The following is a 15,702-nucleotide window of genomic DNA, read 5'->3' as shown; positions in this document are numbered from 1 at the left end:
CACAGACAACCTTAAGTGTGGCATTTCCTAAAGTTTTTAATAAAGCAAACTGAGGCAAAAAGCCTCATGTTGGAACCATGTTGACCCCCACATGGGTGATCAGCAGGGTTGGAATCTTTAGATCCACAGAACAGACCTCTGCCATTTGTGCTAGCAGAGTAACTGGTAGCAGTACTAAGCTGGTTATGTGGACCAGTCATTAGAAGGGAATGGGACACAGACTTAATTAGTGTGTAGACACTGCATTCCTTACATCGGCTGTTGGCTATCATTCTTGTCAATTTTATGGCTCCGTTGGAGGCTTAAAATTTACAAGAAAGCCAACTCCAGGCTCCCAATCGGGCAGCTGCCCGGTCTCCACTCCAAACTGGGCTGCCACCCAGACTCCTGCCTTGGGCTGCTGCGCAGGCTTCACACTGGGAACATTGCTGTGCCCCAGGATACTGGCTCCTCGCCCAGCTGGGAACCAGAAGTCCGGTTACCATGGGGCAGGAGAAAGCGCCAGATCATTAACCTGTGCCAGCCCCTGCTCAGCCAGGGCTGCCTCCTCTGAGCGAAAGAGGCAGAACAGGGGGTGAGGCCTGTGGGAAAGAGGCAGGGCAGGGTGTGGGGCCTCAAGGATCTAGTTACCAGCAGTTAGAAAGGTGGCAAACCTCCGGTTTTTGGTAAATTTCTGGGGCAAGGCCAGCAAAACTGTGGACTTTAGTAAGAGTACTAGGAATTTGTGCTAGCAAATAGTGAAGAAACTGACAGTTTTGCAATTTACCAGCCCAGTGACCAGTGCAGGGAGTGGATTAAGTGGCTCAAGAGAGAGTACTGGAAAGCCAGTAAGCAGAACCGCATCTGGGCAACTTGCCAAAATGATGCCTGTTTTATGAGGAGTTTGACTGGGCACTGGGCCCTGCATCCAGCGTGGAGCCAATCACAGTGAATGATGACCTGGTCAGCTGGGATGGTGCCCTGTTCGCCCCAGAATCCAGCATGGGGACTGATGGGAGCCAGCAACAGGCACTGAGTGGGGACAGTGAAGTCACTCTGTTGCTGAAACCAGTTCCAGAGCAGACTTTGGAGCAACAGCAGCATCTTCTGGGTCAGCACTCAGAGGAGCTGATGCACTCCCTGAGAAACTGCCCGCTCTGGAGCTTGCAGCAGACAGACAGAAGCCTCCCCTTGAGCCCGGTAAGTTTCTGGCTCCATTTTAATGTTCATTAATACAGTAATGGGAGGGATTTCTGCTCTCTGAACCAATGCAAAACTAATGGCAGATTGTGTGCCAGCAGTGTGGCTCCTTCATCACCAAATGGAGTTCAAAATGGCAAACAGTAAAGAGCACCTTTAAAGTGTATTTGTACTGGAAAGGCACAGATTTTTGCTAGGGCCATTCCTGTTCATGAAAAATGATAACTTTACATTGTTATACCTATAAGTATGCCACTCTGTAGCCATTCTATGGTCTATCGAGCCACCTAGAAACAGTGAACTCTGTGTGTGTTTGGGGAAATGTGTTCCATTCGTAAACCTAGTCCATTTCAGTTAGATGTAGTCCATGCAGTCCATAGATGACAAAATCTTTTATCCTAAATATGACTGCAGTTTGAAATTTTGTTCAGAAATGTGCCGGGGGTAGGAAGGCTGTGGATTTCTGCATGTTTGCATACAGTCTTAACAGGCTAAGCCATGTGGAAGCTAACACAGCAGCCTGTTGATTCCCTCATGAATTGAGCCAATCCTCTGTACTTATAGCTGCAAACTTTTCCTGAAGTTCCAGACATGTATTTTAGGGAAGGGCGTATTTTCCAGGGCCATCTTAGTAGATGACCAGCCCACACCACTCATAGATGTGCTGTTCAGTCACTATATGTTTGAATACTTCTGTTGCATAAACTGCAGGTTTCCCACCAGCAGCTTGGAATAACATGTCCCTTTGCCAGTCAGGTACCACAAGAACTGTTATGTCCTCCAAAATGTGGAAGGCCTGAAATCATAGAAAAAGCTTTTGTAGCACAGCCACTGATGGCAGCTTCCGTCCCCTGTCCCCCAGTGTAAGTAGTTTTGCAATTTTCTAAAATCAGAAAAGCAGCTTTGCATTTTTAACTTACCATTGTGCCTGCAATTCTTTTGCTGTGGTTAACGTAGCTGTGTCCAGAGAGCTTCTGTCGTCTAAAGCAGCCTTCTCACAATATACTGAAGTTCAGTTAGTAAAAGTATCATTTTATGCCCTTGAAATTTCATAAGGATTTTTTCTGTGTTCATGCCATCTCCACAGCTTTCCCAATCTGCAGGAGACGCCTGGGCCAATGCAGTTTCATGGACCATTCCAAGAGGAAGTGTTTCCATGATGAACTTATGGTTGAAGTTCTGGACGAGGCTAACCAGCAGGCCCACTACCAAAGACAGAGGGACTTGTGGCTAGAGGAAGGCCATGCTGCAAGGCAACAGGACATGCTTGGGCTGACTGCACAGCTTGAGGACTGGGTTTCAGTGTGCGAGTAGGCACTTGCTTCTCAGTTCCTGGAACAGGAATGGTGACTAAGTGAGGAGGACAGAGATCAGCAGAAAGAGCTGCTTGAGTGGCTCATCTCACTAATGACAAGAGTAGTGGCTCCTGCTGCATCACCCACACCATGGCCTGAGTCCCCTGCGCGCTAACCTATGCTGCGGTCCAAAAGCAGCTTGGAAGACTCCATGGCTGGGTGGCACATGCAATCAGGCCCCATGAGTGGCTGGGCACCCTGCCCCATACATCCCTCCATATTGGCCTCCTCCCCTGTGGATGCCTGCATCTCCATCCCACAGCACCACTAGCACAGGAAAGGAGAACAGGACACCAGGGGTAGAGTGTTTCTGTCTTGTACATGATTTCACTGTTTGCAGTTTCATGCACTTTGTTTTGATTTTTTTCCCTGTAAGGTTCCGTTGTTACTGGTGTTTTGGTGTGGTAATGGCAGCTGGCCTGCCTGTGTAAGGGTCAGTGTACTTTTCTAATACCTGTTTATAAATAAATAAAAATTATTTCATCAGGAAAGTTTATTTCTATCACTGCTTCACATCATATGATGCATATTCAACATAATAAAGGTAAGCACATGATCAGGGACAATTGGGAATTAGTATGCAAAGACTTTCCCTCAATGCTCCCTTTAAGCAGGGGGTTGGACTAGATGACCTCCTGAGGTCCCTTCCAACCCTGAGATTCTATGATAGTTATGTATATAAATTCATACTTCAATCATTTCCTTACATCAATTCATATGTGAAGAACTGCCCTCCCCTCAACAATCATTCTGCGCCTGCAAAACGTGTAATTAAACCATGTTTTGCCAGGGCCTCTGAAATCAGGGTACAGTTTAATAAGTCAAGGCAAAAGGAGGTTTTCAAGGTCCCCCCAGAATAATGGTGAGGACAGTAACTCCATTTATGACAATGTCATTTGGTGCCATAGTGTCCCAGCCTGTCCATGAATGTAGACTCCTGATCAGTGGAAAACCCTGGCATCACAAACTTTTCCGGTGCAACCCATGCTGACATTCGTAAATCACCCTTTGTGGTCCATGAGGGCCTGCATAACAATGGAGTAGTACCCTTTGTGGTTTATGTGCTCCGTGAGAAGGGCAAACTATGGGCACATGAATCCCATCAATGGCCACAGCACAGTCTGGAAATCCCATTCACTCAAAGCCAGCAGTTACTTCAGAAATATCTTTTATGCCTGCCACCTTGGGGTAAATCACATGCCTGATTGCCTCAGAAACTTCTGCAACCACTTTACCCACCATTGACTTTCCAGCACCAAATTGGTTTGCAATGGACCTGTAACAGTTTGGCATAGCCAGCTTCTAGATGGCTATGCAACCCACTTCTGGATTTGCAGGGTTGATCTCATGCATTTATCTTTATGCTGGAGGGTCAAGACAAGCTGCTTTCAAAGATCCAGAAACATAGCTTTCTTCATGTAAAAGTTCTGGACTCACTGCTGGTCATCCCAGGTCTTCATTACAGTGTGATCCCAGCAGTCTGTGCTTGTGGCCCTTCTCCAGAAACACCGATTTACATCAAGGGCCCAAGTATATTGAGAAGCATCTGCCAGTTTGAGTCCGCCATGCCTGTGTACTCCTCCTCTTCTGCTTCCTCCTCTTCCGGCTCTATCATAATCTGTGTCAGATGCCTTTGGTGGGTCAGAAAATGGTGCTGAAATCTCCACCAGCATCTCATGGCAGCTCTGCCCATTTCCTGACACAGGAGTGAAAGCATAAGCAAGAGAAGTTCTTCAAAAAGTGTCTCTTCCTTGTTGCTGGCTCCAGGAGCTGGGATCGTACAGACCAAAATGACTGCTCAGCGGGATGTGTTGGGGCTGTTCAAACTTCCTGTATTGTGCAGGGTGCACTGTCAAGTTTTCCCACACTGCACCATGGTCAGAGGGCTAGAGTGGCCACATTTCAAGTGGGTGCTAGGGAGTCTGCGATATGGTTGATTTGACTCAGGTCTGCGTGCTGCAGTTTGGATGCCAGAGCCTCAGCTTTGAATTTTCAGGCTTAAAAAATTCTTAATCTAGGGTTAACCATCAGTGTAGATGCTCAAGCCCAGGGTTCTCTTACCTAAAGTCAGCTCACTTGAGTTCCACTAACCCGGGCCTTACATTGCAGTGTAAACATACCCACTGGTTCTGCACTGGCCTGTGTGTGTCTGTGGGCACATCCCATGGTTCTTTGTGCTAGACACCTAAGATTCTTTTCCTTTAAACTGAGCTGGGGTGGCAGGGGGTGCTAGTAGTGGGGGAGGGCACTGGTGGGGGGTGTGTGAGAGCCCAGGGCTGGGGGGGCTGCCAACATTTTTTTTGCTTCGAGCGGCGAAAAACCTAGAGCCGGCCCTGTGCATGAGGGGGAGGTTGGACCAGAGCCAGGGGCCAGAATCAACAAAAGAAGGCCTAGACAAAGTCTCAGTCTCACCATGGGGCACCTAATATGCCAGACATGATCCTGAGAAGCTGGACCACACGAGACTTGAAGTATATGAGCCAACTCAGACTGGACCACACCTAAAGGATAGCAGCTGGACTAACTCAGAGGAGGGGAGACAGAGCAGGGTGAAGCAGATCAGATTCTCAGAGGGGCGGAGCCAGACCAGTTGGTCCAAAGCCAAGCTTTTTGTGATGTGAGCGGTTAAGAGCAGATCTAAGCAAGTGCGGACACACCTTAACTTCTTGAGGAAATACCTGCATTTTCTGGAGGGCAGGTGTGCTTCTCTGTGTGGGAGGTGAACACCAAGGGCTTTCTGTTAGTGGTAATTAGGCATGGCTTGTATTACATTAATAAGACATACCTGCACGTACTGAAGAAAAAAGAGTTTATCCGACACCGGGAGTATGATTCATTTCTATCCAAATTGTTTACATAATTTATTGCCTTCTGTCTTTTCATTATGTTTCTTTGTTTTCAGTTAATTGCCATTAAAGTATTTTTGTGTATTGTTGGGGTAGCTTCTAGGTACTAAATAGTGGTAGGTGTAGAATTCATAGCAAATCATTTATTAATTAAATTTTGTTTCTTTCTGCTTGCAAATCGTACACAAACAATGGACAATTTCCCCACTGTCCAAAATTATTCACCAAGAAATTCCTACAAATAATTATTTGACTGTAGATTGTTTGTGAACAGTTTGTTGCACGTGTAATATTAAGGATGTCTTTTCCCTTCTTTGCAGGTCATCTTTACCTGCAGGTGAAGTGGAATCACAACACATGCTTCCGTAATATGTATGTGCTTACGTATATTTAAATAAGAAAAAAAATTACAAGTGACTGAACCTCTGTGGGATAAGAGCAGAAATCATATTATTTAAATATTAAGTCCCTCTACATTTTATGTTATTGTATTTCAGTGCTTAGATCTCATGCTCATTAGTACTCTGGAAATACTTGCGGTGGATAGTTAAACAGTGGGCCTGATTCTCCTCTCAGAAGCAGTGGTTTTACATTGGCTGGACAGTAGAATCAGTACCCTTATCTACCTAGCATAACCAATATCTATCACAGGTATTTATAGAGTACCAATGACACTTTATAGTCAGTTTTACTTTACCCTTTATAGACCATCAGTTACTCCCTTGCTGAAGAGACACTTATCAAATTATTGCTGGTAATGTTTGCAGATGACAGGAAAATTGGTGGAGTGGTAAATAATGATAAGGACAGGTCAGTTCTTCAGAGTGATCTGAATTGAATAGTACGCTGAGCTGACTTTAACAACGTGATTTCCGTACAGTTAAATCCGAGGCCATATATCTAGAAACAAAGATTATAGGTCACCCTTATAGGATGGGGTGGGGGCTGTATTTTGGGGAAGTTCTTTGGCCTGTGTTATACATGGGGGTCAAATTAGATGATCGCAATGGTCCCTTCTGACCTTGGAATATATGAATCTACGACTCAGAAAAGGACGTAGGAGTCATGGCTGATAACCAACTGAACATAAATTCCCAGTGCAATGTGGTGGCTAAAAGATCAAATGAAATCCTTGGATGGATAAGCAGGGGAACATTGAGTAGAAGTAGGGAAGTTTTATTACCAGTGTATACACCATCACTGGAATGGTATGTTGGTTCAGGTGTCCATACTTGGAAGAGGATATTGAAAAATTAGAAATGGTTCAGAAAAGAGCTACAAGAATAATTTGAGATATGGAAAACATTCCTTGCGGTGAGAAATTAAAGAAACTCAAGTCTATTTAGCTTATTAAAGATAAGGTTAAAGGCTACTTGATCATGGCCTAGAAGCACCTAAATGAAGAGAATGTTTATGACAGTAGAAGTCTCTTTACTTTAGCAAAAGCAGAACAAGATCCCATTGCTGGAAACTGAAGATTGACAAATTAAGACTAGAAGTAAGTGCAAACTTTATAATGCGGATAATTAACTATTGGAACAACTTACCGAGTGATGTGGTGGATTCTCCATCATTTCAAGTCTTTAAATAAAGAATGGGTGTCTTTCTCAAAGATATTCCCTAGTTCAACAGGAAGTTATGGACTGGATGCAGAAATCACTTGGTGAAATTCTGTGGCATGTGCAGGTCAGACTAAATAATCACAACGATCTCGTCTGGTCTCAAATTCTATGACTGTGAAACATCAACCAGGAAGCAGAAAAACCCTTATAAAACCCTACTGTGTGTTTGTATCAGGTTGTTTTTTTTTTGTTTGGAAAGTATATATCCATTTTTGGAAATGATTACAAAAAAACCCGAGAAGCAAAAGGCAAATGGGCATGCGTCAAACCACAAAAAGCAAAAGGTTATAAAAACAAATGGACAAACTATGCAAAGAAAAAAATTTTAAAAAGGGAAAACAGGGGTAAAACTTCAGGTATGTATCCCATTGCCCCCCTCTTTGTGGTCTGTGTGTTTATTTATATTGTAAACTTGTTGGGGCAGGAACCTTTCTTCTCTTGTGTCTATAAAGTGCCAGGCATATTTTTGGGCAATATATAAATAATACTAATATTGAAATAACAGAAGGTAGTGAATATTGTAAAACTTTAGCTGGCAAAATGTAATGCTTCTAGTGTGGAGGAAGCTCTTCTTCCGTATGCATATGTATCTTTTATTAATAAAGCTCAAGCTATGCTTAATTACTATTAAGAGAAAGTCACTGGCATTTACCTCCCTCACATAAAGCCACCTCTGCCCTCCAGAAAACCCAGATAGTTCCCCAAGTTATGCTCTGTTAGCCCTGGCCTAGATTTCCCCTTGTTTTATAGTCATTTACAGAAGGAGCTTGTCTGGTCCAGCCTAGTCTGATTCACTTCCTCCACATGAATCAAGTATGATCCAATTTACCATGAAACTGGGACTTGGGCTACGTTTCCTAGAACAGCTGTTGATCCCTAGCTCTAGTTTGTGCTCCAGTGGTTCAGCACATTTTGTGCTCACCCTGCCACTCACAAAGAGCATCCCAGAAGACTGACCCCCCTTTCTTCCATGATAAGGGGTAGGGAAAAGACTCAGGAACACCCTTTCAGTAAGAGATCACTGTACCCTGTGGATAAGGAGGAATTAGCTAAGCACCACTCTGCCGTGTCCATATTTCCAATCTGATTAGATTTTTTTCCCTGGCCAGGTTAGGAAAATTGGATGTTGGGGTTATTTTTTGTTTGCTAGAACTGTGTGTGGACGATTTCAAAAGCTGAGAAAGGAACCTGAACTTAACACAGATGTTCAGGAAGAAGTGAGCATATTCAGTCTGCAACCAGGATCACATCCACCAGGGGAGAATGCATCTGGACACAATCTCTGCAACTGAACTTCAAACAAAAATGGACTTTTAATAGTTTATAGAAGTTTAGTTCAGTTAGTCTGTTGATTGTTAAACAAGTTGCCTCACTTGATATGTAACTTCACCTAATCCTAATTATTTCTTACCTGTGCGTAGGTGATGGGACTGTCATGCATTCCTCCACCTTCCCACCAGCTCCTCTGCCTACGGTCTTCCAGGGTGCATCATTATTTTATTATTCAACCTGCAGGGCTGATGTTATTGATCTGAAGCTGAGCAACAGAGTTGTTGAAAGATGAATTGCAGGAGGTCCTGCCAAAGCAATTCTGCAGCCTGTATCCAATTACTCATAATAAAAAACCAATTCTAATCTGATTTTTTTTCTTTTTCTTAGAATAAATTACTCAGTAAATTATTGTTTCCTTGTTGATTTCTGTTAAGGATTTTTTCCTGTTCTCTCTCAATATTCTTCTCAATTTCTCCCTACATTTTGTTACAAATAAATTCACAATTCTCCATCCTGCCTTTTCATTCCCCTGCTCTGAGACCTGATATTTGCAATTTTATTTTATTTTCCCCATTTTTTTCCTTTTCTTTCCTTCTCCTTCTCATCCTGCCAGGAGCAGCATATTCACTCTGCTGTTCTGCTTGGAGCAGACCATCCATTCACCTGTCTGTTGTGTGGTTCCTCATGGGATCAGCCACTCTGCTCTGCCATCCTGAAAATGGGCAGCACTAACACTCCTTCATGCCGCCATGGAGCAGGCTTTCCTCTCCCATACCACAGAGGATGATCCTGTCCACTCCCCTGTCTCCCTGCCCGTCCATCCTCCTGTCCCACTGGAGAACTGCCTGTCATTCTCCCATCCCTCCAGGGAGCAGCCAGTCTGGTCTTCTCATGAGACAAAAACAGTGTATTTGGCTCAGGATGTTTCCTTCCTCGATGCCCTTATGGGGCACAGGGGGCTCCTGTCACCCTCCCGGCCAGTTGGTCTCCTCTTGTTCCAGGAGCTCTGGGCTCAGTTTCCTAACATTCTAAGCAGTGCCACATGGAAGCCAACTGCCATGAACTTTCCAGAACATTCTCAAGCCAACATTTACATACATGACACACTCTGGCAGACACTGGAAGGAGTTACGTCCTGAGGGTGAAAATCAAGCCAGAGTGGTTTAAGTGAGTCTTAAATGGTACATAAGGGTCTGGTGTGGGCTCTGTGAATTTCACCCAGATTAAGAACTAGGCTTTGACTAATCCTGTGAATTAATAATGAGTTGATATACAAAAAACTGTGTTTAGGAGCAGTTAGAGTTGCTATAGTACACCAGATACAAACATACAAAAGCATAGAAATGAAAAGTTACCTTTTAATTTCACATACCCCCTACTCCTCCATTCATAGGCACACACTTTACCATCACTACAACTACTGTATTCCATAGACCACACACTGCAACCTCAAATCTGTACACATCCTTCTTTCCAGACTGTTTTTTCCTGACAGTGGTGGCTGGGGACATTTGGTGTCATAGTTGGTTGTGTTAGGAGAGGGTAGTTTGGCAAAGGGGTGTGACAGAAGGGCAATTGAAGGGGGTGATGGTAGGCTGGCAACCCGAGTGGGGTCAGAGTTAAGGTTACGTTGCATGGTCCATGGTGTATACTAGTAGTTGCAATGGCAAAATGTGTGCCTGCGAGAGGAAGAACTACATATTATGAACTGGCTTTACTTTCCATTTGTGGATTTGTGCTAAGTACGTTATACAGAGCTGTTTGGAAAAATCCCAACAAAACATTTTTTTTGTCAGATTTGCCAATTTGTTGAAGTCAAAATGTTTCATGGAGATGGTTTGATTTCAGTGATGTTTGAGTGGAATCCTTGCAGGGTTCCGGTCTGTTTTTGGGGCAGCCCACTTGCAGGGCTGCCTTGGAGTCAGAGCTACCAGGGCTTCCAGAGTCTAAAGCTCCAGGGCGGGCTGGCTGGCTGGCAGCAGACTGTCTTGAAGTTGGGAATCCCTGGCCTTCCAGGGTCTGTGGCACTGGGGCAGTCCACAGAGAAAATGTTTTGGAATTGGAGCTCTATTCCCCATCATGGAGAATTTTGAAATATTTGGTTTTCATTCTGAGTTGGATAGAAATTACATTTCAAAATATAGTAATCCTCTGCAAAGCAGAATTACCTTTCTGTGCACAGCTGTAATGTTATGTGTGTAGCAACTTTAACAAGCTTACTGCCAAGTTTTTGTGTATTAATTTGATGAGGTTTTTTAATGCTTAAGAGTAGGTGCGGGTGCTTGGCCAAGAGGAAGCTGGGAGGGGCAGACCTGTGCAGAGGTTGGAAGTGAAGTAGTTGATGGGGAAGATTTTATCTATCAGTAACTGTACATGCATACTTATGTGTCAGCAGCTGCACTTATATACCTTTTTCATTGTAAAATAAAATTTGAAAGAAAAGCATAGTTTTCATAATGGGAAAAAATGTGTATTGCAAACTGGCTTTGGAACAGGGGCTAGAAATTTGGCCTGGGAGGTGGAAAGGAGGATGTTGACCTGATGTCAGGAATATAACTTTTGCTATTTCTGTGAAAATTTGGGCTAGTTATAGGATTAAAAAAAAATCACAGTTCACATGTGCTGAGTTAAAGTTTGGTAACTAAAATGTACAAAGATTCCATCTGTACCGAACATGCTCCATCACCTCACAATTCCTGTGTGTTAACCAGCTGGTGCATACACCATGCCTATAGAACAACCAAGCATGCTCACTCCTGGGGCAACAGGGGCTGAGCAGGACTTTCCCTGCAATTACATAAGAATGGCCATACTGGGTCAGACCAAAGGTCCATCTAACTCAATATCCTGTCTTCCGACAGTGGCCACTGCTAGGTGCCGGAGAGGGAATGAACAGGTAATCATCAAGTGATCCATTCCCTGTCGCTCATTCACAGCTTCTGGCAAACAGAGGCTAGGGACATCATCCCTGCCCATCCTGGCTCGTAGCCATTGATGGACCTATCCTCCATGAATTTATCTAGTTCTTTTTTGAACCCTGTTATAGTCTTGCCCTTCACTAAATCCTCTGGCAAAGACTTCCACAGGTTGACTGTGCATTATGTGAAGAAATACTTCCTTTTGTTTGTTTTAAACCAGCTACCCACTAATTTCATTTGGTGACCCCTAGTTTTTGTGTTATGAGGAGTAAATAACACTTCCTTATTTACTTTCTCCACACCTGTCATGATTTTATAGGCCTCAGTCATACCCTTCCCTTAGTTGTCTTCCAAGATGAAAAGTCCTAATTTTATTAATCTCTTCTCATACGGAAGTTCTTCCATGCCTCTAATCATGTTTGTTGCCCTTTTCTGAACCTTTTCGAATTCCAGTATATCTTTTTTGAGATGTGGCGACCACATCTGCATGCAGTATTCAAGATATGGGCATACCATGGATTTATATAGAGGCAATATGATATTTTCTGCCTTATTATCTATCCCTTTCTTAATGATGCCCAACATTCTGTTCACTTTTTTGACTGCTGCTGCACATTGAGTGGATGTTTTCAGAGACGTACCCACAATGACTCCAAGATCTCTTTCTTGAGTGGTAACAGCTAATTTAGACCCCATCATTTTATATGTATAGCTGGGATTTTGTTTTCCAATGTGCATTACTTTGCATTTATCAACACTGAATTTCATCTGCCATTTTGTTGCCCAGTCACCCAGTTTTGAGAGATCCTTTTGAAGCTCTTCGCAGTTTGCCTGGGACTTAACTATCTTGAGTAGTTTTGTATCATCTGCAAATGTTGCCACATCACTGTTTACCCCTTTTCCAGATCATTTATGAATATGTTGAATAGGACTGGTCCCACTACAGCCCCATGAGGGACACCACTATTTACCTCTCTCCATTCTGAAAACTGATCATTTATTCCAACCCTTTGTTTCCAATTTTTTAAACAGTTACCATTCCATGAGAGGACCTGCCCTCTTATCCCATGATAGCTTACTTTGCTTAAGAGCCTTTGGTAAGGGATCTTGTCAAAGGCTTTCTCAAAATCTAAGTACACTATATCCACTGGATCCTCTTAGTCCACATACTTGTTGAACCAGTCAAAGAATTCTAGCAGATTGGTGAGGCATGATTTCCCTTTACAAAAACCATGTTGACTCTTCCCTAACAAATTATGTTCATCTTGGTGTCTGACAATATTGTTCTTGACTATAGTTTTAACCAGTTTGCCCAGTACTGATGTCAGGCTTACTGGCCTGTAATTGCCGGGATCACCTCTGGAGCCCTTTTAAAAAATTGGTGTCACATTAGCTATCCTCTAGTCATTTGGTACAGAAGCTGATTTAAATGATAGGTTACATACCACAGTTAGTAGTTCTGGAATTTCATATTTGAGTTCCTTCAGAACTCTTGGGTGAATACCATCTTGTCCTGGTGACTTATTACTGTTTAATTTATCAATTTGTTCCAAAATCTCCTCTAATGACACTTCAGTCTGGGACACCTCATTCTAAAAAGAATGGCTTGGGTTTGGGAATCTCCCTTACATTCTCAGCCATGAGGGCCGATGCAAAGAATTCATTTAGTTTCTCTGCAATGGCCTTATCGTCCTTGAGTGCTCCTTTAGTATCTCGATCGTCCAGTGGCCCCACTGGTTGTTTAGCAGGCTTCATGCTTCTGATGTACTTAAATTTTTTTTTTGCTATTACTTTTTGAGTTTTTGACTAGCTGTTCTTCAAATTATATTTTTACACCACTTCATTTGCCACTTTTTAAAGTGCTCCTCAGAGATGCCAGAAGTTGCTGTGGCACCAGACATAGGAACCAAGAGCAGGGAAATTATCTCTCCTGTGCTCTCAATACTCCTGCTAGTGGTGCCCAGCCATCATAGAAAAGGAGCCTGGCAGCCTGACTAAAATGCAGAAGGGGGAGCGACTGGGAGAGCGGGGAGTGGGATTGGAGCCTGAGAGGGGGCTAGGAGCAGGGGCAGGAACAGATGTGGGCCAAAGACCAGGGACATGGAACAAGGAGGGAAAGAGAGGCAGGAGTCAGAGAAGGATAGGAGCAGTGGGTACTAGGTAGGAACCAGGGGAGGGAATGGGGCAGTAGCTGTAGAGGTTGGGGGGGGGAGTAGGAGTACAAAGGGATAGAGAGAAACTAGAGCAACAGGTAGAGAAGGATCTGTAACTACTAGAGCACACCTCCCCTCCAGAACCCATTATCCCTCAGCTTCAACATCCTTTTGCTGTCTAGCAAATAGTTGTGAAACCCACTCACCATGTCTGTGTCTCCATCCCTTTAGTGGCAGGTCTGCACAGAAGATAACAGCCTTCTACTTCTACTAGTAGGAGGACAGTGCAGTGGATCTAAAGACTCCTACCCTACTACTGAACCGTGGCAGCAGGGAGGAAGGGGGAATAAGGTGATTACATTTGTGGTTTTTTTTTCAATATTTTAAATGGTTTATAACCATAGGAAATTACAAAAAAAAAAACTACATTGAAGGAAGGTTAAGATTTCAAAGTCAAGCACTCAGAAGTTAGGAAATGCCAGAATTAAGGTTGTCTGTGTAACCTTAATCCAGCCCCATTGTGCGTATGTGTTATGACACAGTCTTCAATTACATGATCACATACTATTTTTTCCAATAGAACTCTTCCTCTTTCAGTGCCCAGGATGGAGATGCTCTCAGGGAAAGTTTAGGGTTGGGGAGTCAGGGAGGCTGTTGTCTGTAGGACCCCTGCCTTGTTTTGTTGCAGTAGTTGGAAGGTATGCGATGAATGAGAAAGCAAAATAATATTCTCAGGGTTTAGACTGTTGAATGCCGCCCTGGAGAGCTGAATTCTATCCCTTTTTCTGCAAAAGGGTTCCTATGTGATGCTAGGCAAGACTCATATACCAACATTTTCACAGCTGGCTACAGTGGGTGCCCAACTTGAGACACCAGGGATTTGATTAACAGAAGTTCTGAGCACGCTTGTAACTGCAATTGATGTCAGTGGGAGCTCTTCTCGGAACCTACAAAGTACTAGATAATACTAAAAACTCTGAAAAATCAGGACCTAGGTTTCTCAAATTGGCACCCAGAATTAGTTGACATTTGATATCAGTCTCTGTGCCTCAGTTCCTGGGGTTTCAAATGGGAATAATGCCACCTCACGTCACAGAGTGTTGTGAAGATAAATTCATTAATATTAGTAAGGGACTAAGATGCTACAATGAGAGCACCATCGAAAAGCCAATTAAGAAATTAAGTTCCATAGTCCGTGTAGGGTTTGGATGGTGTGCAGTAAATAATGCACAGGGCCACACTTTGAATGATGAGGACAAAAAGAAACATTGAATAGCTATCCATTCAGTGTTCACTGTCCATCCTGTGCATTGAATGAGACAGGGGCCCTGTGGAAAAAATTGTAGGTAATTATGGAACTAAAGATTGTTTCATAATGCATACACCAAAAGGGGCCAAAATAAGGTGGTATGAGCCCTTAATTTTGGCATTTCCTAACTTTTGAGTGCTTGACTTTGCAACTTTAATATCTTTGGATGTAATTTTTTGTGTGTGATATGTTTCTAAATACTGTAGGCATATTAGTATGCTATTCAATATCAAGTAGGGTGACTAGATGTCACGATTTTATAGGGACAGTCCTGATTTTTGGGTCTTTTTCTTATATAGGCGCCTATTACCTCTCACCCCCTGTCCCGATTTTTCACACTTGCTGTCTGGTCACCCTATTAAGCCATCTTGGAACATGGTAATGAAGGAGTTCTCTCTTGCTGAAAGAAATCCAAGTACTTTGAACATAATCTAATATAAACATGTATACCTTCCAGTACAAGAGTTAATTGTTATAAAGGAAGAAACAGAGAAACTTGGTCCAGGTAAGATAAAGTAATCTTGGTCAAGTAACAAATGTCGTGGAAATAGAGGGGAGCTGTGTAAAGGACTCGTGTGGTTCAGGTACTAGTTATTAATTTGACAGACTCTTGAGGATCTGCAGTATGTGAAGTGATACTATGCACTTGGAAAGCTCAAAACTTTACTAGTAATGAAACAAGTAATACAAATGTTAAGTTTCGTTGCTGAACAAAGCCATGAGATTGCAGGGAGTCAGATCCTGCCTAAAGGACATATTCTTCTCTGATGGAACACCACTCTGCTGTCCATAGAGTTACACCAGTGTAATCACTGACTCCTTGTGGGGTCTCTGGTGTGCCATGCTACACCATTTCCTGGTAGTGCACCAGGTGTAGTATTCCTAGGCAAGTGCTGTAGATGTTTTAGCTGCCAAAGCTGTGTGGGCCTTAGCAGCTGGTGGGTCCCAATATGCACTCCACCAATTGCTTACAACACCATGCTCTAGACCAGGGGTCGGCAACCGGTGGCTTGCGGCTCGCCAGGGTAAGCACCCTGGCGGGCCGGCC

Source organism: Mauremys mutica, chromosome 8 (genome assembly GCF_020497125.1).
Source record: "Mauremys mutica isolate MM-2020 ecotype Southern chromosome 8, ASM2049712v1, whole genome shotgun sequence".
NCBI classification, from domain to species: Eukaryota; Metazoa; Chordata; order Testudines; family Geoemydidae; genus Mauremys; species Mauremys mutica.
Note: the sequence above shows the minus strand (reverse complement) of the source record.